The following is a 22,524-nucleotide window of genomic DNA, read 5'->3' on the forward strand; positions in this document are numbered from 1 at the left end:
CACAGGAGGAGGCTTGTCAAGAAGGGTAGATAAGACACTCGGCTTTCAGATGGCTAAACTAGGTGAAACTAAATTTTTCCTAAACAGTGTGGGAATAGCGTACTTTCTATTTTCAGGTTTATCTGTTAAACTATGAAAGCCAGAGTAGCCAATCAAAACTCAGAGATTGTTCATTATAAACTGTAATTATGCAGCCATGGGGGAGTAAGTATACAAAAGGCTTTAAAACACTAATTAACTCTCGGAAGTAAAAAATGAAATGTGACTAAATGCACATTATAATAAGTGCAGGATAAATTATGCTGCAGTGACAGCTCAAACAAAAGGCTCCTCTTTAAGTTAAAAAAAAAGGTGATTTCACATTTAAACTGAACTCTCACTTTTTGAATACGAGGTTTGCAAAGGGAAATTAATACAGGATATGTAAGATAGTGAAATGTCCAGAGATTTTCTATTATTTTCTTCAGTTCAACACCCTCAAATTATCATGAATCTTTCATCTGACGTAAGTTTAGTCACCACTTGTTATCAAGATGGGAAATCTATTTGGAGAATTTCAAAGTTTTCACCTGCAGTAGAACAACTCACCCTTATTCCTATTGTCCCATCTACCTACCTTGATCCCCACCTCCAACTGCACCTGAATTTGACTGGTTTTTAATTTTTTTTTAATTTAAACAAAAGACATTGCTCTGAACTCCACCTCCAACACCCTGAAAAATTTCCCTTTACAATACCTCTCCCATCATTCATCATCTTCTACTTTCCTATATTCTTGTTATGGAGGTTTCAGGTTTTTTTCCATAGCATTCCTGCTTCAATACATGTACCTATGAACAGCATCCAAAGAAAGAAGCAAGATAAATTATAGCAATTTGGAAATGTTTCTGACTTGTATTGATCTTCAGCACAGATTTTTAAAAAATTCTTATGAGTCACAGCAATATCTGAATTCACTGTGAAAAGAAGTTTAATTTACCCTAAAATCAAGCCCTAAACCACCATAATTCAAGTCCTAGGAACCACAAAGCGGGAGAAAAATTTAATATAATGTAGTCTTCTGGATCACATTATTTTCCTATAAAATAGATATGTTCACTTTCTGGAGTGGTGTCAATACGAAATACTCATGAAACACTCAGATTGCATATGATAAACCATAAAGGCACTGAGATAAATGATTTTTAAAATTTTATTAGTTTCATTAGCATAGAGTAAATAGTATATATGCACATGCATTATCAATATGCAAATTCAAACATGGAAATGTGTCTCCAGTCATAGTTTCAGACTTTTTTATACTGTTTTATATGTGTGTGTGTGTGTGTATTTCATATATATACACTTTGTAACACACATACAGATGTACCCTTAAGGTAAAAAAATTAGGGAGTTTTGATCAAATACCTCATCAGTATAATTTTTTGAGAGGAGTATTACCTACTTGGGAATTCTGCAGACAGTCCCAGAAAGCATTAAAAATCCTTGTACTGCACTATTTCACATGTTTTGATGGGGAGGGGAGGTAAACCTATGCTCAAATGCTGGAATATTTTGGAGGCAAAATGGTTTATCAAAATTATTAGGCTTTTTTAACTGGAAGGAGGTTTGAGGAAAAGAAAATTACAGAAGATGTATTTCACGTTTCTTACAAGAAAAAAGGCACTCAACTGGTATTTCCCTATCAAAACCAACACTGCTTACTTTTCCATCTTTCAGACAGTTAAAGAATAAGAAGCGGAGTTGAATGGCCCTGCTGGACATCCAGGACATTATATTGTCAAGAGATATGAAGTCCACTTTTTTTACCCTGCAGTGCTCATAAATAGGTTTTAAGTCATCCCTTGTGCATGACTGAACAATGCCCCATTTACTAAGACCAACCTGTTTTGGAGGTAAAATTCCTTAGCTGAGGAACAATCTAGTTTAATTTTTTACAGAAAAGGCAGCTATTTAAAGCAGCTTAGAGGCTTGGAGCATTAAACTTTTCCTTACCAAGGTTCATAGGTTTTTAGATAGAAGAATGATGAAGTAGATAACATATTAGAGGCATAAAAATTGCAGTTAATGATCTGATCCTGCAATTTATGATATATTTATTACTTTGCCAATATTCACTGTATCTGTGATAGACAGAAATAGTTGATCAGGCCAAAATCATAACAAGTTGTTAATCTGTGTTCAGGAATTATTTTAATGAACAGTCTTAAGATAAAAAGACCAAAAATGAACCATGATGTAACGAAGATAGCCTGACAAGTCTAAAAAGAACAGATCAACTGATCCTGTTAGCACAGGAAAAGTCAGTCTGGATATCTGATATTCCTATTTGTAGTTTTAAAAAAAGCACCTGCTCACTCTCATTGGAAGGAAGGTGCCCACCAAAACCACACTATCCCTCCTGTCCTCAGCTGGTCAGAGGAGAGAAAATACAACAAAATGCTTGTGGATTGAAATAAGGACAGGGAGAGATCAGTTACTGTCACAGGCAAAATAGACTGGACTTGTGGAAAAACTAATTTATTACCAATAAGATCAGAGTAGGATAATGAAGAATAAAACCAAAACTCAAAACACCATCTCCCCACCCCTCCCTTCTTCCCAGGCTCAACTTCACTCCTGACTTTTTCTACCTCTTCCTCAGGGAAAGAAGGAAACATGAGGGATGGGGGCTGTGGTCAGTTTATGAGGTGGTCTCTTCCACTCCTCACACTCTTCTCCTGCTCCCCTGTGGATCCTTTCCACAGGGTGCAATTCTTGAGGAACAAACTGCTCCAGTGTGTGGTCCCCCAGGGGGTCATAAGTCCTGCCAGGAAATCTGTTCCAGTGTGGGCTCCTCTCTCCATGAGTCCACAGGTTCTGCCAGGAGCCTGCTCCAGTGCAGGCTTCCCACATGGTCACAGCATCTTTTGGGCATCCAGGGGCTGCAGGTGGATCTCGCTCCACTGCGGATGTCTATGGGCTGCAGGGGAACAGATGCCTCACCACAATCTTCCCCATGGGCTACCAGGGAATTTCTGCTCTGGCGCTTGGAGCTCCTCCTTGCCTTCCTTCTGCACTGACTTTGGTGTCCGCAGGGCTGTTCCTCTCACACAGTCTCACTCCTCATTCTTCTCCTTCTTAAACCTGTTATACCGCAGGCTCTACCACTCTGATCAGCAGCCTGTCTTGGAGCCAGCTGGCACTGGCATGGGGAAAGAAAACTTCTGGCAGATTCTTCTCTACAGAGGAGTCATCCCTGTAGTGCCCCACTACCAAAAACGTGTCCCATAAATCCAATACAAACTCTCATTTCTCCTGCTGAAATAAAGACCAGGCAACCCCCACAATCTTAGCCGATGACTTATTCGTTATTGGAAATGCTGATCAGGAGGCTAAAGGTGGAATGAACACAGCATTTGAAAGAGAGGAGAAGATATGGCAAAACATAACTAAAACAGATTTTAAAAAAAAAAAAAAAAAGAAAAAAGAAAAGCACCACCATGTTGACAGATTCTTCGAAATTGCCTTCAAACTTTCCTCCATCTTATTTTGTATTATTCGTTTAAATACGGTAAGCCTAATTCTATAACTCTCAAGTACTCCAAAAATCTCTTCCCATACACCAATGCCCATTTTTGCTTCATAAAAGATCAGTTAAAATGAAAAACATGTCAGCGTTGGGAAAAGAGCAGCAGAAGAGATGCCTCTCACAGTGCTGAAAAGCTGCCAGGAATAAGGCAATGAAGAGAGTGGACAGGAGTCAGCTGGGGAAAAGAAAGGCCAGCTACAACCTATAAAAGCAGAAAATAGAGGCTACACACTTAGGGCAGCTGCCATCTGAAAACATGAAAAATAAGCATTCTGTTGGCAAGAATTGAGCTTGAATTTCAGTTTCTAAGAGCTCCATTTTCCTTCCCTGACCCCTACTGTGGTACTGCAGGAAACCTAAAAAAAAGGTAAAAGTAGTATGGCAAAATTCAAGCTTAAGTTTTTTCAGATGATTTTAATTGTTTTACTTGCTTTATGTCTATATGCAGAGTTCCTGCTGATGCACAACATCAATTGAAATTTACCATGCATATCTCTAAACAGATTTATGTTTAACATTTCTTATTTAACAGAAACACAGGCAGTAACACAGAAACACAATTCACTTGAAATATGCCCCTGCTACAGAAATGATGTTATTTATGGGCCAACAACTTTTGCCAGTGTGTGTTCTGCACAAGGCAACCCTCCCTGTTCTCATGCCATGCAAGAGTGGAATGAAAGCTGTTAGCATCCTGACAGCAAAACACAAGGCTGTCACATAACTTTAAGAGGCATTTCTCTGGGTGAACAGCAAACAACAAATTTCCATAAAGGCCTTCTTAAAGGTAAACATTATGTTAAGAACCATGACTTTTAATTAAAAAAAAAATTCAAAGGCTAAGCAGTCTATTTGCATTTTTAATTCTTTGAGGCTTACCAGCTCCTGCAGCACTTACAACCATTACCAACTGCATCAAGTCTCTGCAAGGGTGTGTGAGAAACTTCCCTTTTCCTTCTTCTACAGTGAGTTTTCAACTATTTAGCTTTCCCAACCTCCAGACTCGCGGATTAGTTTGGAAATGTGCCACCTTCTGTTATTTGGCCTCTCACATACTGCTGCTTCTCTTCTCTCTTTCATTTCATAAAAGAAAATGTAATACCATGTTCAATAATTTCACTTCACAGCCAACACCATATGAAGAATTCATAAACCCGGTACAAAATGTTCTGCATTGCATGACACTTCACACGTTCATGACTTTCTTCTCTCCTCTTGCAGAACGTAGTCAACTTTCCCACATAAGGAGGATGGTGGGCCAAAGCCTTGTACTCATTCAGTATGCAAATTTGTATTTGTCACCACAACTGCTACACTTTTAAATAAAGGGTGCCACAAGACAAACATTCTCCAGAGTAATGACCCTCAGCTTAGCTCTTTCCACAGCTGAGCCACTGAGATCACACAGTAGTCAGCATGAAAATATCTGGCAAATGGGATTGTAAATAGGAGAACAAAGTACTACATGAAAAAGCACAAGATAAATTTATCCTTGAAAACTCAAGTGTGCTACTCCAGGAGGGGTATTGTTTTCCATTTAGTTTGAGATAGGTCATTTACAGATTGAAAGAGTTTTAAAAGCTCATTCCTAAATAAGGGAATGTGAAGTCTTTTCCTCTGGGATGAATGTGTATGTCAGCATTCTACCTGATCCATTGTAATACTCAGGGGAAAAAGCTGTATCAGTGGGTACGGCAAGTAGATGCTAAAGCAGATAAAAATAGTTTGGTGAAAAGTGACTTTTCCTGAAAGTTGATGCAACACATCAGTAAGAGATGGAAGATCCATTGAAGTCTGTATACTGCTAAAATGTCTCATTAAAGCAACCAAAAAATCCACAAAACATTTCCTTAGTATCTTTTCAGCTTATTCTTTTATTTAGCCTTTTATTATTGCAATTACTTTTTCATAAATAACTTGTTTAATTGTTTACATTTTATTACTGAAAACCAAATGGGATTAAAAAAACCCCAAAAACCTCAGTCTGTTTACCAAGAATCCCCAGACAAGATGGTGATAATTTATTTACCAGTGCAAGCAAAAATATCTTGGTTTAAACTCGGATCTTATAAAAACAGCTGTAAACAAACTGCCACATCAGTAATATATCAGATAGTTGTTGCATTTAAAAAAGAACCTTTAAAATATTTTGCAAATAAATTGTATCCTCTAACTGGTAATAATGTTAGACATTATTCAGTCATTTTTTAAAGGGACATCTTTATTATGTCATGAAATCATAACATACATGGGTATATCAATAATTTAATCTGAATTCACTGAAGACATGCAGCTTTATATGGAACATTTCTTCTAATTCTAATATTTTTATCTATATATTTACAATCGGTTATCACCACTGTTGGTCACCAGGGTTCTAAATTGGACTTAATCTAGCTGCACAGTTTCAAAATATTATTTGTGAGTGGAAAATCTTCATTTTCTTATTTTGAAGTTCAATATTTAATATTCCAAGTGCTGTTGCACAGAGTATCAAAAAATACGGCCTACAGGTCACACTGCCTGTGAAAAATATTTGTATGCAGACACACACAATCACGTAGCTCTTCTGGCCAGCCTTCCAAGGCCATGATTTTCTTATGCAACTCCATGTTACATCCTAGCCATTAAACAGTCTTTAATGAACAAAACCTTGAGGCCCACCCCAATAGCACCTGAATGACAACACATTCAAGCAGCAAAATCCTATATTTGCACCTGGTAGATACTGCATTATTTTTCAGGCACACACACTCTTTGCCTCAAACGAAACAGAAAAAAGTCTTTTTATGTGCAGAGAGCATTCAAAGATAGGTGCATTGACAGTAACACATTATTTTCATCCACAAAGCTCAAAAACAATCCCATGCCCTTAGCTCTTGTTCTATTACTCTACACCAGCTATCTCTTCACAGAAACAGATTTCTTTCTGCAGCACAACTCAACAGCAAAATCCAGAGCAGAAGTGTATGAAGCACTATTACCCTCCTGCAAACTTTCCAGATAGAAGGAGCATTTGCAGGGAAGGATGCACCTTAGATGATCATTCCTAAAATATGGTAATTATGTTACATATTTTTGCAGATTTGACTCATGAATGTTGGTGTATTTAACTTAGCAGCTAAAGAGGCTCCTGCCACAGGATCTTCCCCATATGCTCCTTGATTGCTCTTGCTAGACAGAAAGGTAGAATAGCACCAAACCCACTGAAGCATTGTCATATACCCTGATACTCATTTTCAGTAGCCTTACTGTGCTTGACTGTAAGTGCTTCAGCTCAGGAACTGGTTCATGTTTGCTTCACTTCATCCTCCCATTTGTTGCAGCAGGATCTGCTACAGAGCAGACAACAGAAAGCACCAGCTGCCTCAGCCACACAACTTAAATCCATCTGGTTTTGTCTGCATTTCATTAATATCTCGATAAAAGTCTACAAGTTCTCCCTTACTGCTCTAAACAGTGAAGATATCTAATTGATGAACAAATGGTAAATGCTATAAATATGCAGTCTGAAATAACATGAAAATCAGCAGAGTGCCAAGTTACAGTGTACAGAGATGCTCTGCACAGTAATGTTTGCTCCAGATGTATTTGTTTTGAAAACTATGAAATTTGCAAAGACAAAAACGAGATCTAAGGGCAAAAAGGGATGTAAGAGCAACTTGGTCTAGTAGAAGATATCCCTCTTATGGAAGGGGAATTTGGAACCCTTCTTTAAGGTTCCTTCCAATCCAAACTATCCTACAATTCTATGAAAGTGTAGACCACGTTCTGAAATACATTTACACTGAGAAAGTACCTGGGGTCATAGTAAATGAGCTAGTTAAGCATGAACATTCAGCAGAGGGCTATAGATAAGAAAATGACTGTGATTCCTGGATGCTTAAGCCAGCAAATACTAAGATTACTGAAGAGCTGGTATTTATCTCTGTAAAGAGCATTAGTGAGACCATTACTGGAATATTATATCATGCTGTGCAGTACACAACTTGAAAATTACTAAATCACAAGTTAGAAGGGATTAAAAATGTTTTCAAAATAACTTGTAACCTGAAAAATCCATCTGTAGAAGTGTTAATAAGATCTAATTAGTTCATTATTTAGAAGGCTAAGATATTACTTGTTCAGTTTCTGTAAATACATGTAAGTAAAATATTCATGGCATTTAGCTCTGTATGGTAATAATTTTAAAAATGTATAATGAGATTCAGTAACCAGAAAACAATGAAAGAGATGAAGTCCAGGCTCAGGTTTACATTAGCTGTGAGCCTCAGGAATCACTGGGAAAATACTAAGACAGATGTGTATTCAATAATTTTTGCATTTCTGAGTTATACCTTTTTCAACATATACCATATCTTCTACAGAAATAATGCACAGCTTGGAGACTGTCACAAAACAAGCATAATGGTCACCTCTTATTTTAAAATTCATAGAACTTCGAGTATTCCTCAAATTACATGATTAATTTTTTTTTTCTAAAGGAAGGGATTTCCCAGGAAAAATATCTTCATTTTCCCATACACTTCAGGCTGATGTCATCTAGAACAATATCTGATTGAATTTCGTGGTTCTACACAGTCTATTCAGAACCTATCTGTCATATTCAGTATTCAAAGATTAGTTCCTAAAGACATTATCAGAGGCACAAAATTCAGCATCGGGACTCACCAAAGACGACCACAGACAACAGCGAGACCTGAAGCACATGGTGTAAGGCACTCACAGGCAGAGAGAGTTCCAGCAGCCTGTTTCTAATTAAACAGTCTCTTATAATGCTCTAAAAAACATATCTGTTTTGACCATCAAAGGATAAAATTTTCTGCTACTATGCACAGTTTGATTTTCAAAGCTTGTTCTTGTAAATCCTTCCCTGTATAGGGTAGCAGCTCTCAACAGCCACTCTGCTGCCTTCTTTTAAATTGCCCCTGTCTGGGATGCTTACAAAAACACAACATTTAGGCTGCTAATGTTCTGTAAAAAGTTTCCTTTCTTGGTGAGCTTTTTTGTCTTAATCTACTATACTCTTCATTTATGATACCTCCATTTTACCTCAATGGCTAAACCACATACTTTTGGGGACAAGGACAGCCTTTTTCCTGACCTCTGTTCTGGCCTGGGCCAATAGAGCCCTAGGAAATGCCTAGTTTCACTGGCAATAAGTACAAATTTAATACAGTTAATTGACAAAAGCCCTGGAGTTAACAATAATTTGATATCTCAAAAACACTGAACTGCAGATATGAACTACAGGTTACCAGTTCATATTTACCACTGCTGCTGTCCCCAGTTACTGTGTCCTTTCTCTCATGGCGCACACAGAAGAATATTTCAGGACTGAGACATCTCCCTTCAGTTCTGGAAAGTGAGTTCAGCTAACAGCATCTACAACCTCAGATTGCTTCAAAAATTCCTTTTTCCCATAGTCAATTATTATGCAATGTTTTCAAGTACTGATGTTTCCAGCAAGCCCAGGAGTATTTTCTTTCAAAGAATATTATCCACTAAATATCATATATAATAACTCCAAACAAACTGACAGAATTTCTACAATTGTTCTTCACTTTTTGTCCCGTATAGCATTGTATATGCACTCTCTATAGCTGTATGACTGCCCATGTTCTGCACCTAGTGGCCCTTGGTTGGTTATCTTCCTTTTAACTCTTGCATCCTATTCCTCATTTTCTTTTGTCTTTTGTTCTTTCTTACACAAGCAATTTAGCTACAAATGCTAAGACAAATATCAGCACACCCATGCTTTGTTTTAACAATTGATTTAACTAGATTTGATGTTGATAAGCACCATTTTGAAATGGCAGTCTGCATAGGAGAGGTGCATTAATGAAGCATGGTCACAAAAAGTGATTTAATATCAGTCTTGTTTTGCAAAAATAGAGGGCACTTTAGGCTCCCTGTTAATTTGTTCCCAAGGAAAATTCGGCAAGATGGGCCTGTTGCAAGGAAGGAAGGGTTCTTCTCAGACCAACTGAAAGGATACAGACGTTTTCAAAGAGAAACAACACTCTACTCTTCATTCTGCAGCAAATAATTGTAAATGTGGTTTGACTAACTTGAAAGTGCTACAAAAGCACAACACACGGAACAGCAGAATAATAAGAGGAACTTATCTATCCAGGGTCATCTAGGAAGAGCAGGCAAAAAGCAATCTTTCTAGAGTTCAGTTAAAATAAAAAACCCCAAAATTATTCATATATATTACCGTACATTTCAAATAAATACTGAATGTACAATCAAAATTATATCTCATGAGGTCTTTATCTTATTATTTCAATTCTGGTAGAAGTTTTAGGACCAAGTTTTGAGAACCAAGACCATCCAGACCTTAAGTTTATGTCCAGAAGGATAATTTATTACATCAAATGTGCCTGACACCGTGTGTCTTTATCCATTTTTTCCCAGTATTATAAATTCAAAATCCTGTTATTTATACTCTCATCCATTCTTTTCATCAGTGGAGGGTGGCACAAAGTCAAGACTACTTTTAAAACTTCCTCTAGAACTACTTTATATAAGCTATTCTATGAAAAGAGAAAAAATAAGAGGTAAACAAAAAGCAAAACACAATTCTGCTACTTAGCACAGTCTAGATGAAATTAGTTTCATAAATAATTTATTAGATCTCCAGTATTAAACAGGTTAAATCATTTTTATTTGATGGGTTTTGGTGATATTAATCCTTCAGAATAAGAACTGGAAATTGAATAATCTCACATTATTTGTAATGGTGGTGGAGATATGTGTTTTGTTTAATGCAGCTATGAAGGAACTTTCTGAGCTGCAAATGTATTTTATTAAATTTCTAATTATTACCACAGATGGATGTGATGGGAAAAGTTTTACCCAGGTTATCCTAAGGACAGTGCAGTTTTCAATGAAGGAAGAAGCATGGTTCTTTTTAAGCTTAATTCCCATATTTTTCTTCCTGCTAATTCTGAATTCAGGCATAATCTGGGCTATCTGCTGTGCTATCTATTCTTTCTGTCAAGAAATCAATTTCCCATACAAACTTGGAAATCCATGATTCTCTCTATTCAAGTGAAATCTTTTTAATTTCAATGACAATTAAAAACCAGGTGGAAAAAATTATATATTTGAATCAAAAATGTAAATCTTTGTGGTTTTGAAAAAACAAAAAAGGTAGGGTTTTTTATTTCAGGATGAATTCAGGGTCCCTCTTCTCCCATTTTTTGAGCACCTAAATACTTAGAAATAATGGAATAGACTGAGAAGAAAATTATAGAATTGATTGGGAAGATGCATCCTCTTCTTTTTTTTTTTTTTTCTCTAAGAGGCTTAAATATAGGGCCTTTCAGTCACCTGTAAGATTCATGTTCAAACATACATCTGCTTTTTTTGATGGTATTCAACCATTAGCTCCAAGGAGAGCAATGTTACTAATGGGTTTCTCAGTAAATTTTCTCAGTGTATTTCTCAGTAAATTTTTCTCATTCCCTCTTCTTGACACCAATACTTTTTATAGAAAGTGTTTTATACATTGCATTAGAAAGGGAGTAGTAACTATTATAGAGCTGGTGGGGGAAAAAAATGGGCTTGGTTTGGGTTTTTTTACTTCAAACCCCAGTTTTTAGTCTGTGCCTCACCTAAAATGCATTTTCTGAAAGTGAAATCTCCTATCAGACCACAAGGGATGACATGCTCACAATTTGTTTATAGAAAATTTGGTCAAAAATAGGCTACAGAAGAATATTTGGTTTAAAAGTTCTGGAAAGCACTCTCTGTTTCTCATTTTTCTGAAATATTTTTTCTTCTAACTAATCAGGAAAAATCCAGTTCAAAACTCACATAGTTTCTTTCATTAAAACAATTTTTAATGTCCTAAATAAACAAAATAGCCTTAAGCTATTTGTATCATGGATCAAAATGCCACCCAGACATTTCTGAAAAAAATATTATTTTGACAGTTGGAGTAAAACACTGACAAAGCTGGATTTTAAGAAATGTCTGTTTCACTGTCTTCAAATAAAAAGTTGGCTCAGTATTGGCTCCGATATCTGAAAATATCACTGGGATTTCGTTAAATTTTGCACTTGAAAAAACTTGTAAGGGTTTCCAGATGTCTGTCTTATGTTCTGCTATAATTTTTTCTTGTTTGTTTTCCTAGTATAATTTTTTCTTGTTTGTTTTCCTAGTAGGGTCGTATTAAACAAAACAAAAACACAAAAGAAAAAATTCCAAAATCTTGGTCTTCATACCAAACTAGGAAAAGATTGCAGTGTGCCTCCAACTGAATTGTATAACCACACAGGCAACCAAAAATAATCACTTCTATTTTTCTGGTGAAGTGTTGAAAGAGCTGCTATTTTGACCAGCATGAATTAGCAGGCAATATTTTAACTATCAAAGTGAACCCTAATTCAGTCTCATGATAAACCTCAGATGTCAAAGTTGTTTTCAAACTGCCAAAGCAGGCCTGTGAATGCAGAATAACCTGAGGTAGTGAAATCCCTGAAATAGCCCCAAGCCTCCCTGTATGGCAAAATGACAGAGGGCAGACACAGTGATGGTTTCAGCTGGTGCTCCCAAAGAAGTACAGGTTTATCCCAGTGACACTTGGCAAAGTGAAATAACTGTGTTTCTATTGGGGTCCGCAATACCTCTGAGAGTCCAGCCCCTGCAGAGAAATGGCATAAATCAATTATCATGATGGCATGATCGAGTGTGTCTTGAAAAATCAAAAAGGTTTTAATAAGGAAAGAAAATAATACAAACATAAAGAGCACAGCTGAGCACAGTACAGGGACAGGTCCCATACACTTGCTACAACACCCCGATTACGCACTGAGCTTCTTTGTTCTCTTGCTTTAGAACCCAATAGTTCAGGTGAGCTATTTGGCCCCTGGCCCAATGAAATCAGCAACAGGCTGAGTTACACTTTCCAAGGCCAATCAATGCCTCTGTGCCGGCACTGAGCCAATTACTGACAGGACAGCAGAGACATTTCTGAGTCCTCTATAAGAAATGCAAGGGGTGAGTCTTAAACCTTTCCTTATGTGGAAACACCTGCAGGGAGTGTGGGGTGCATGCCAACATGTTTCCTCAGCAAACGAAAAATGCTTAGCTCACTTTTGCTGCATCACCTCCAACTCCAGTTTGGTGGAAGGAGTCAGGTGAGTTCTAGTTCAGGGATGTCTCTGCTGGACTCCTCTGTTTGACATGGGGAACCCCTGATGAGCTGAGGGACACAGCTCCCTGCAACCTTCAATGGAGTTGTCAAAGCTCGCCCTTGTTTTCTGGGTGGGTGTGACTTAAAAGTAAATATTTTTGCTATGATAACATGTTAGCTGGAACACGTAAGTTATGCACACCCTTTTTAATAAAGAATGCTTCCCAAAGAACAGAAGCAAGTATGAGAAAACAAAAATGTAAGCAGTACCTGTCAAAATTATTTTAGGGAATCAGTCAAGAATGCCCAAAAAACCCACAGCAACTTCTCAAGACAGCCAGCTGGAAAGCCCACAGCACTTCGAAAGCAACAGCCAGACTGTAGCAGCTGCCAGCTGATCAGATGTTCTGGCTGTTGAGATACTATCTTCCATATAAAATCAAATATTTTTATCTAACTCCATTACTATTTAAAACATGCTTTTTGTTCTCAAAAATAGAGATTATGATGGAAAAGTTATCAAGAAGCAATTTAGAGGCCAAATTAGACATTCAATATTTAAATGGCAAAGTTACATTCCATATTCCAAGAATGCACAAGGATCAGAATCTTAGTTTACCACCTCTGTCTCAAATACTTTATGAAACATATTGTCCTGGGGTGACGCTGTGAGGTTTGCATCCCCAGTCGTCTGTTGGGTCTGGGAGCAGGGGGAAGGGAGAGGCGCACAGTTTGCTTTCAGAAACTTTCCTCCGCCGACTGGCCTTGAGAGTCAGGATTCAGCAACACACAGTGAGGGATGGAGAGATCTTCTTTTTTTTCTTTACTTCATGTTTTTCTCTCTCTCAGTAGTTAGTTCATTAGTTAGTTAGTGAGTAGCTAGCAGAGGGGAGAAGCTTCGGGTTTTTTCCTTCTCTTCCTGGTTTTTTTTTCCTTTTTTTCTTTCCTTTTTTTTTTTTCCCCTTCTTTTTTTTTTTAGCCTTCCCTTGGAACTGTTACAATCTGGACTGAGGATATGGGGGAGCGCCGTGGGGGCTCACACCTGGAACCCACCAAGATTCCATCCTGCGCAGCAACGTTTCCCAGCACCAGAGGGGCTGAGACAGAGCAACCACCTCCAGGAAGGACGTCTTTTCCAAATCTGTCATCTCCAGAGCAGCACGAAGTTTTTGTTGTCAGGTATTGTCCAATTTATTTTGCTGGGGAGTGCTTTGCCTGTTTAATAAACAGGATTCTTTCCACTTCTCTCTGAGAAGTATTTTTTTTTCCTGAACCTGCTGGTGGAGGGGAGGGAGGGCCCCTTAGGAGGTTTCCTCCCAAAAATCTGCCTTAAACCTTTAACACACATTAATAAACTTGAACCTTCAAAGAAACAAAACCCTTTGCTCTACAGAAAGGCCTTGTACAGTATCCATACAGAGCTCTGCAGAAGTGATTTCAGGAACTGGTCATGGAAGCCCTCTGGAGCAGATCAGATCATAAATTCAAAAGGAAACACTGGTTGGATCAGCTCTCAGCCTTGAAACAGCATTAACGGACAGTCTGAGAATGGGTTCTTGAAGGTGCAAAGTCAGGGGTCTCGTGAAAAAGCAGGTTCTACTCTGTCCCAAGCTGAAGTCCATTTTCCTTGCTTTTGCAAAGCCACCACCACTGCTTGAAGGAAAGAGAATGAATGAAAGGGAACAACTTATGCTCTAAGAATGTTGCTCTAAAATCAGATCCCTGGACTCAGCACTAATGGCCAATGAGCTGCGTGAACTATTACAAGGGTAAAAATAGCATATTTGCACATGGTAATTATATACAGTAAATTAACTTCTTTATACCAGCTGCTGTATATCACAACAGTGGCTCATTGGGCATTGATTTCTAAGGTTCTAGGAGGTGTACTAAGTAGAAAAAATAGAAATAATGTAAAATACATAGCCTATCTCTCGAGGTTATGAAATTCAAATGGCCACATATTTTTGATGCTAATTCTCTTTTATGGGCTATGATCAGGTACCGAGGAAGTTTGCTAAAACCATGATGTCTTCAAAAAAAAGTATTACATGACAACTTGACTGAAACAACTCTTCTTCAGGGCTTTTATTTAAAATCTCAGTGTTCAAAAACAACAAATTAAAAACGCTCCTCAAACCCTAATAAAGACAATTCAGAGGATGTGCACTTAGCTCCCCAAGCACTTGAGTGTGCAGCATGGGACAGGATACAAACTCTTCAGCATAGACATCCAAAGAGGTGAAGAATATGAAAGAAAAATCCTATTTAATTGGACCAGAAGATTATTAGAATTTTCTGAATAGCTGGTGTTCCTGATAATACCAGCTTAATTAGGCCCTAAGTCAACTGTGTCATGGAGCACTACTAAAACAATTCCCTCCCACCTTCAGTATACTCTGAAACACTGGGCTTCCCATCTCCAGTGCCTTTGGGAATGGCTCAAACTAGCAACCTATCACTTCATCATTGTCTATGATATTTTCAGCTCTTCATGATCTCCATGTGTACAGAATTTGAAAAGATATTTCTGAATTCAAGAAGATTTTCATTTTTTTCAAGATCAAGTGCAACCCAATCTCCTTGTTTCTTCCCTTTCCATACCCAAGAGCTGTTACCTTAAGGAAAGAGAGCAAGTTACATAAGGAAGAAGAAAGGAATCTGAGATATTCCTACCTGTGTTCTTTGTAAGCCTTTGATCAACTTGCACAAAGATGAATATGCTATTTTGGCTATCTCTATTGTCAGGGCCTGCTGTGGAAGAGAGAGGTTTGGAGAAAAGGAGGGAATACTTCCTACAGGATTAATTCTCACATCACAATATCTAGAAAGATAGCAATGTATTGGAATGGGTGCAGAGAGATAGCAATGTATTGGAATGGATGCAGAGAGAGAAACAAAGAATTGGGGCAAGTCATACTCCTCACTGAATGAAAAAGTAAAAAGACACCACATTAATCACAAGCAGGTTCCCATTCTCTTGGTGCAAACTCGATAAATACATGTCTCAAATTACAGCTAGACCGCAAAATTACAAATTAATGAAACACAGAAGAATTTGTGTTAAAAGAGCATTATTAAAGCTGCCATTCAGCTGCTGGAATTCTGCAGACTTGGGAAATGACAGAACTATCTGTAGAGACATCATTCACTTCTCATCCTCTCCAGAAATATATAAACTACCACAACATTTTGTTGCATAATCGTACTCAGAGTGCAGACTGACCAAGTCTCACAGAGCAACAGATACACAAGGGGCCGACATCCCATCCTCCCCCACTGCAGCAGTACACCTCTCAGCAAAACCTGGGATCTTGCTCTTGTCCTGTGACTTCACATCAGGCTCCCAGACAGATGGATCTGAGTCAGTCTGTGCGCTGCCCACAGACAAAGCACTGGGATAGGAGTTGTACCTATCACCTAGTTGAGGTGCCACCTGGTGATTCACCACTGTTGTCCACTTCATGTCATGATGTCCAGATTTATTGGACTGAGAATACGAGATGGAAAAAAAACATGAGGCACACATCATTCTTCCAACTTGTCTTATTTCATATGCAGAATGGACTGCGCTCAGTTAAGAGGCTTGCCTCATTTCTGTACACTCTTGAAACATTTGTATATAAGGAGTATATGATTATGAGCACTTTCTCACAATTCTTTCTACAGAGATCCTCAATAGAACTTCTGAAGACTTCATGGGCCATCTTCCCAAAACACACCTGTGAAAAACGTCAATGGCCTCAGCTGCGTATGGCTGAATCTGATGTTTAAATCATAGTTAGATGTTAAAATCACAGTTTTTCTATCAGAATTCCCAAGCCTAGGATTCTGCCTCACTTGAGAGATGCCTAACCTGTTCTGTAAATAGGTTACTGATGACCAGCCCAGATTATCCTTTAACTCTTCAATTCTAATTCCTGCTCTCATCATTCTGGTTTTGAACAATTGACTTTCAGTTTCCCATTTATTCCCCCTACTCCAATCCAAACAATGGGTTATCTGTTGTTCTTCAACAAACTGTCACAGCAAAATCCAGTATTTTGTTTTCTTTCTTTTCTTCCTAATTCATTACCAAATGCTTTCAGCAGATCCTTCTCTAGTTTTCTGACTCTCACTCAATCTCTGTCTAACCACACTTTGAATTTATTATACTTTCCCCTTCTGCTTTTACTCAACTCCCCACAGCAAGAAAAGATTATTTGTTCTTCAAGAGACCAGACTCACCAAAAATCAATTAAGGGAAAGCTACTGAAGCTTCTGTAGCCCTGACCTCAAGCATACTCAAGTAATTTGTAGCAGCAACAGTTACTCAGCATGGTTATTTCTGAGCTATGAGAACCACATCCAATTATTCTATAGAGATGGGACAGGTGCAGCTTGAGGATCATTTGGGGATCTGTCTGAGGAAGACCAGTTTGAAGAAAAATGGTATTTGAATTTCTTTGGCCATTTTAACCATGGAAATTAAAAAATTCTCTACTAAGTACTCAGCAATTTCAGTTTTCACAGAGATTGAAAGAGGCTTGCCATGACAAAAAAAAATCCTCAACCAAACAAAAAACCCAAACAAACCAGTTAAAAAGCCTCACAACTTTTCAAACAACTTTGAAGACTACGGAATTTCAAAGATATAATCTCAGAACATTATAGCAAGGTCAAAACAAAATATCTTTCCCCTGATGGTACTACTGTTTGTGAGGAGCAAAGGATAGAGAATGATGAAAGGAGACGACTGGAAGAAAATTACTGGATCGCTTTGGCTGAAATTTTCCAAAAGAAATTCCAAACTTGCAAAATAAAACTTTTAAAAGCTTTTAAAAGCTTTTTAAAGATTGAACCCATTAGACATCCTATTCAGAAAAGTTTCCAATTGCCACTTATTATAAGGAAATGCTGCAAGAGGATTTATATAACTCTGCTTATGTATCTTTTAACACATGTGCTTCCATGGAAATTAAATGTATTAGGAAAAATGGTAACATTTTGCATACTGTGTTTAGAATTTAGATTATAGAGTAAGAAACTCTAGGTGTTTCTAGGTTCCACAAATGCTGACCAGGAATGGTTTGCATGCAGTCATTCTTGCTTTGGGACGGGCGGATGGATTCATGCTTTCCTAACTTTTCTTTCAAACCTATTTTCTCAGATTAATATAACCCTTTTTACAAGTCCTACACCTACACACTCTTAGAACTACAATTATGGGCATTCACATCATCAGTAGCCTAAAAAACCCTTTTACATCAGCAACATATAAAGAGAAGCAATAACTGCTTAAGTTAACTGCAGCTAAATTTATCAGACTGAGTATTTTGCCTCTAGCCATTTTAGTTACAACAAGTCACACAAAGATAGCACAGAAATTAAAACATCCGAGGGCTGTCAAGGCTACATTTCCATTAGCAAGAGGTAGAGGTCCCAATAGCAGCAGTTTTATAGGCAAAACAGTTAGTTCTGAGGACCTACTCTTGGTAGCAATACACAAATATACATATTTTGGGTGTTTTACTATAGACTACCCCTACTCTGGTCCCATGGACAGCCAGTGAACTGTTGGACTAGAGCAGGTGAGTCCTGGAGCACCTTCTGACTTGATTTTATCAGAAGGAACTCAATTCATCTCTTGTCTCTCTTACCGAGACACTCAGTTCAAAAAAGTACTCCTGGCCCAAACCAGGACCCTAATGTAGGCACATCTTGTCAATGTGGCTTATGAAGCTATAGTACAAACTAAGACTGACCCTTTTGAAGTTAGTGTTGCAAAGGGACATAAGCAAGATCCAAATCAGGATCCTGGAACAATAATACTGAGCTTTAAAGCTGAATTACAAATGCTTGCATAAAGGTTTGTACTTGCCTGCAAGGGAAAGGGGGGCAAGCAGACAGCACGAGGTCTCAGCAGGTGAATGAGATGATGCTCATCAAAAATTTAAAGAATTGCCAGGAACAGTTACATTACCTGGATAAGTTAGGTAGCCTGTAAATTCATTACTATCTTAGCTGAACAGACAGAGTACAGGAAGAGAAAACTTGCTTTACTTTTTGTTGGGGTCATGCAGGGCTAGATGCAGAGAATCTGTGTGGATTGTGTGACATGAGGAATTTGCAGACTCTTACAGGGTAGGAAGAAGTAGATTTCTAGATTCCCAGAAGTCCCTTTTATAGCTGAATTCTAAAAATTTAAGAGGGAACTGTGGTGTAAACATATGTATTGTTGTAGTTATAATGCCTTCAGGCCAAGTAACTCTTATCCAAACAAGGCATATAAATTAATTCTTCTGATGAGCAAGGGAGATTCTTTGCTTATTTATCTGGTGTGGGTAAAGGAACCTGTGTGTGCATGAAATAGTTTGGGGAGTTGTTTTTTTGACTTAATGAGTATAATTTCTGTATTGAATTTTCTAGTATACATTAAATTTCAAGCAGATCATTATTTCTATGCAGAACCGCATTGAAGTATACCCTTACAGAACTTAACAAAGAAAAGAACACTACATGGTTTCAGCGAGTTCTTTTTTCTGCTTTTACATAAAATAAAATAAAATGGTTTAAAATCTCATATGAAAGCCTGCAATTTTATTAAACAGTATTCAGAAAATATGAAAAAAAAATATGGAGAAGATTCAGTTTCTTTCTCCATGACCAGCTTTTCTACCTTCCAGATTCAGTGAGCTAAGATCAGTTTAGCAATAAGAAATCACTGATTCATCCATATCTCAGGCTCAGACTTACTTCTTTGGCACATTTCTGTCTCTGCCACAAAGGTGGGCCCATGTGAACCTCATGAACATAAACCAGGCCAAGTGCAAGGTCCTACACCTGGGTCCAGGCCATCTCAAGCAGAAGTACAGGTCGGGTGGAGAGGGGATTGAGAGCAGCCCTGAGAAGAAGGACTTGGGGCTGTTGATGAATGAGAAACTCAACATGACCTGGCAAGGAGCATTTACAGCCCAAAAACCAAACATACCCTGGGCTGCATCACAAGAAGTGTGACCAGCAGGTTGAGAGAAGTGATCTTATTACTTCACTCTCGTGAGACCCACCACCTGGAGTCCTGCATCCAGCTGTTGAGCTCCTGATGTTTCTCTACTAAACATTGCCCAGCTTTTCAAATAATTTTTAAGTATGAGCTCCAAAGCTACACTTTAAACCAGAAGTTTAAATTAAAGCTTTCAGAAACGTAGGCAAAATATTGCCTGCCTGTAGGAAACAAGCACAATGCTGTTATGTGAACAAAGGCTGATCATCTAAGTTGTGAAACTAGAAAAGAAAATCTGTCGCCACTAAGGAGAATGTGTTCATGAAAGCCAGCCAAAGCCCGAGTGAAACAGAATGGTACAAACTGTACTGTTTAAAAGCTCTCTGACAAAGGGGTCTTGGAAGCACTTGGTTCCAGGTCAGAATGACTCTAGTCTGAAGGATCCTATGAGCAAAAGAAGATGTTTAATATTGGAGGAAGTTAAAAATACATTCCACGTACATTCCTCATGGGTTGCAGCTGGTTATACCTCATGAAACCAGTCATAAGGCACACTCCTGTTTACACTCTCTGTAAACACAGACTTGAATTTACTGTTAACTCCACATAACCATTCTTTACCATAACCATTCTTTCTTGTCTCATTTTAGTAAAAATTATTTTCTCGTCTTTGGAAAAGCCTCTCAGTCAAAAAGCAACAGAAAATAATGGGATTATTTTCTTTGTAAGGTACCATTTCTTGTTTCAAACTTAAACCTCAATAACTTTGGAGAACTCATTCTTTCCAGGGGAGGGGAACTTGTCAGATTCTTATATCTACTGCAAGAACTGTGTGGTGTATGAACTAGACAAGCAAAGTGTTACACAACATGGCACAGTATAAATGTGTATTACATGAACATGTTCTAAGTAACCCTAAGATAGTCAGAAAGTGAAGAAGACCTCATCCAGTATAGGGAAGAGAAGATAAATGGATAACAGTATTGTCCAAATGAAGATTTATTCAAATGGGAACTTACTCAATAAGCAGAATAGTTCTTAATGCCTATTAGTCTGCTGGATCTCATTCCTGTCCCAAGGCATATCCCATGGCTCCAAATTTCATTTCCTTTTGCTGCAACCTCTATATTCCCCACTTCATTCCAAAACCTGTCTTCTCCTAAACCTGATGGCTCAGCCACAGCCAACCTTTGCTCCCTCTCTCCTCCCTCCACATGTTTAGATTCAGCCACGTGGTCTCAGATATGATGATTGCACAATTGCTGGTGATCTCTGCTTCATTTGCGGGAGAGGTCAGCCACACGCTACAAGCCCTCAGCAGGACCCTGAGCCACTGAATCCACTATTTCCAGTCGGTAGAGAGTGCTGCTGGAGTGCTTCAAGATGTGTCAGCGAGGAGCAATGGTCTGCACGGCATGGTATGAAGGGGAAGAAAACCTCTCCTTTTAAGACGACTTCTTTAGCCCACATCACTCCAGCACAGCTGGCAAAGCAATGGGGACCAAGTTGAGGCATAGGAACATGATTCAAGCAGGACAAAAGGCAAGAACAAAGCCTCCTCCGCTGTTTTTGCTGCCAGAGACGGATGGAAATACCCATCTAGCTTGCCTGCGTGTTGTTCAGGAGAGTGGAGCAGACACATCCAGGCACATCAGGGAAGGGGTAGTGGCTGGAGAGGGTGTCTGGAGCCTGGGCCTCCCCGCACACAGAGCTGCCCCCTCAGCTTTGTCAAGGGCATTCACAGGAAGGATGTCTGGCTCTCAGGACCGTGTGCCTCCTGTTCCAAGCAAAGGGCCTCACAGACTCCTAAGCATTTTGAAATGTATGGAAAAACCAGTCCTGAGGCCTGCCAGTTTCTGACACTGCACAGCCTTGCCTTTTTATATATCTAAAGTCCTGTCAGAAAGATTTGCTATAACAGGAGTTATTTTGTGAGGAAGAACATGGAAGCCTCATTTGAAGCACTCTTCTTCCTTTTATCTTTGTCTCAAGTATACTGGCATGAAATTAATCTCATCTGAGAGTTTAAAGGGCTTAATTCCATATTCTTTTGTGATTGCTAAAAAAAAGAAGCAGGAGGCAAATTTAACTACAATGTGAAGTTTAATTATTTCAATTACCACCTCCTGCCGAAGTGAAGTCTGTTCCTTCAAAGACATCTGCAATTTTACACTCATTTGCTCTTAAAATAGCATTAATTATAGTAGTTTAACTGGAAATTCTAAAAGAACACATTCACAAATTAAATAATTATTTACATACATTAGAAAGTTGCATACATGTTTAATTTATAAATTAGTTATTTACCTTACATAATTAATCATGCAGCTAAGAACAAGCCTTAACAAGTATTTCATGAGTGTAGCATGAGATTTTGGTCTCCTTAAAAAGTCATATTAATATGGGATCCTACTCTGCAGGCCCTTTCACAAAACAGAATAAACAGATCTTAAGTAGTTGATACTTACAAAAAGCACAATAAAGTGGTATCAATTACAAGGGAAACTATCATATTATCACTTGGGTGCTTTTTCTGGAATGGGAATGATGGGTGTTGGCGAGACTGTTTCTCTGTGTGGGAACTTGCTAGATCGTGGATCAATGAAACGACAGAACAAAGAGTAAACAAAAAGACAGAAAAACCACAGGCAAAGATAAGACAATGAAAGATTCTTGCACAGTAGGAAAGGGAGTGAAGTGACTGTGAAGCTGACAATGGGCAGCATTCCAGGGCATCTACTGCAAAAAGTCTGCAAGGAAAAAAGATACATGGATAAAGACCCTCAACAGGAGGAAGGCAAGATTTTATCACATTTTTTGCAGTCT

This window comes from Chamaea fasciata, unplaced genomic scaffold, assembly GCF_029207755.1.
Source record: "Chamaea fasciata isolate MVZ Bird 193981 ecotype frontalis unplaced genomic scaffold, bChaFas1.0.hap1 SCAF_3, whole genome shotgun sequence".
Taxonomy (NCBI): Eukaryota; Metazoa; Chordata; class Aves; order Passeriformes; family Sylviidae; genus Chamaea; species Chamaea fasciata.